This window comes from Triticum urartu, chromosome 3A (assembly GCF_056163025.1).
Source record: "Triticum urartu cultivar PI428250 chromosome 3A, HENAU_Tu73, whole genome shotgun sequence".
NCBI classification, from domain to species: domain Eukaryota; kingdom Viridiplantae; phylum Streptophyta; class Magnoliopsida; order Poales; family Poaceae; genus Triticum; species Triticum urartu.
The window spans coordinates 474,086,188-474,088,723 of record NC_141875.1 but is presented as its reverse complement, the minus strand read 5'-3'; the positions used below and the strand labels follow the sequence as shown (position 1 = coordinate 474,088,723).

At 62.4% G+C, this 2,536-nt stretch overlaps 1 pseudogene; it reads left to right on the top strand.

Moving 5' to 3' along the window:
- Positions 1-293: 293 nt before the first annotated feature.
- On the top strand, positions 294-2,157 carry LOC125548522 (mitogen-activated protein kinase kinase kinase 18 pseudogene; annotated as a pseudogene).
- Positions 2,158-2,536: the final 379 nt, after the last annotated feature.

Here is a 2,536-nt window from a genome sequence, read left to right as displayed (position 1 = left end):
AAAGAATTACAAAGAGCATGAGAGGAGCAATGAGAGCATCGACCATGAGATGAGAGAAGCGATGACGCGGCTGAAGAAGCTTCGCTCGATCGCGCGAGAGAGACAGGACCTCTCCCAGCCTCCTGCCCAACTTGACGCCGTTTTCCATCTGCTCTGCCCGCTCCCGGAACCCAATTCGGCAAATCCCCCACGTGCAGCGAAATGAGGCCACGTTGACGGTGCCTCCGACCCGCCCGGCCCACGCGACAGTGTCCCGTCAACGCCCACCCTCCCGTTTCCTCGCGCAGCTCCCGCTGGGCACATGCTTTTCACACCACGCCGCGGCCGGAATTGGTACGGATCGAAATCGAAGCCACGCCACCTGTCTTTTCCGGCCCCGCCATATACACACACACACACCCCGACCCCGAGCTCCACTTCAAATCAAATCGCACAAGGGAAACCAATCGAGCGACGAGCCAGCTACTCGCAGCCACCACAAATTCCAAACACCTGCAAGAACCGAGCGCCGAGAAAAGAAAATGGAGACAGCGGTCGGCGGCAGCTGGACACGCGTCCGCACGCTCGGCCGCGGCGCGTCCGGCGCCGTCGTGTCCCTCGCCGCCGACGACCTCTCGGGCGCGCTCTTCGCCGTCAAGTCGGCGCCCGCGGCCGCCGCGGACCAGCTCCGGCGCGAGGGCCGCATCCTGTCCGGCCTCTGCTCGCCGCACGTCCTGCCCTGCCTCGGCTTCCGCGCCGCCGCCGGCGAGTGCCAGCTCTTCCTCGAGTTCGCGCCGGGCGGCTCCGTCGCCGACGTCGCCGCGAGGAGCGGGGGCCGGCTCGAGGAGCGCGCCGTCCGGGCGTACGCCGCCGACGTGGCCAGAGGCCTGGCGTACCTCCACGGGAGGTCCCTCGTCCACGGCGACGTGAAGGCGAGGAACGTCGTGGTCGGCGCCGACGGCCGCGCGAAGATCGCGGACTTCGGGTGCGCGAGGGCGGTGGGCTCTTCCGACAGGCCCGTCGGGGGCACGCCGGCGTTCATGGCGCCGGAGGTGGCGCGGGGCGAGGAGCAGGGCCCCGCGGCCGACGTCTGGGCGCTGGGCTGCACCGTCGTCGAGATGGCCACCGGCCGCGCCCCGTGGAGCGACATGGACGACGTCCTCGCCGCGATGCACCGGATCGGCTACACGGACGCCGTGCCGGAGGTGCCGGCGTGGCTGTCCGCGGAGGCGAAGCGCTTCCTGGCCATGTGCTTCGCGAGAGACGCCCGCGACCGGTGCACGGCGGCGCAGCTGCTGGAGCACCCGTTCCTGGCATCGGCCGGTTGCGGCGTGAAGCCCGAGGAGGCGGCGGCCAAATGGGTGTCCCCCAAGAGCACGCTGGACGCGGCGCTCTGGGAGGAGTCCGACACCGAAGAGGACGACGACGGCATGTCAGAGAGCCCCGCTGCCGAGAGGATCAGAGCATTGGCATCCCCTCCCTCGGCATTCCCGGACTGGGACTCAGACGAAGGCTGGATCGACGTGCTCAGCGACAGCCGTGAAGCTCGCGATGCCGCCGCCGAGGACGAGCGCGCATCATCGGGCGAAGTAGCTTTCGAAGCGGAGGCCGAATTCTTCGTGTCTGCATACGTGGAGGATGCCGATCGTGTTGGCACTGTAGGATCAACTGCTCTCTCAGTCTCAGCTGAGCAGCAGAATGACTTTTGCTCGGGCCTCTTGAGTGACCCACCTGTATTTCCTGTGAGCAGTGCCTTCCTTGATGAAAGTGGAATAACAGAATCGTTATTGCATCGAACTAGTACAAGTATTACTGTCCCCTTCCGTGCGCGCTTAATTACTTCCGCCGAACTATCGTGGCGTGACGATTCCAGAAACGTTTGCTCTAGACTAGAGATATGCACGAGCCATTTGGGGATCACCTGTCGGGTTAGCATGGAGTAGGAGTAGGAGTAGCATATGTCTATCTTCTCCTCCGGTGTCTCATCTCATGGGGCCGGCCATCCATGCCTAAAGGAGTTGCTAGATCACGCTAGAGAAGGCCACTCCCCATTCGACACACTCGGGGTCCTTTATCCTTTCTTGGCCTGTGCACTTCTCCGTCAGTTCCCAGTTAGGAATGCAATGCTGAGCAGCAAAAAGCAGACCATAATAAACAAGATAAACTGATCGATGAGCACGCCTGATTAGACCGCACTTGTTCTAAACGGCCTCTTATCTTAGCGACGAACAGTGATCTGGTCAACGGGGAGTCTTGTGGCACTGGCTGAAGCTATAAGACCAAAGGCTTGGGACATATCGCCATGCACGCGGCCGCGTCCCCGAGCGATGGCCAAGTGGCGCCGTGCTCCCAACGCCCAGGTGTTCTTCTCGGACGGTGTAGAGAAAGTTGCCGTACACGTTTGATGTTTGCCACACGTGGAAGTAGGGATGGGATGAGAGTGAGCTTGTTCAAATCCTCAAGGTTAGCTTACCGTGACACGCGTCCACAACTCTCGGAAAGCTCTGCCGTGAAACTTGCGTCCATGTTTCTAGATTTTGCAGCTTGCTTGCCCAAG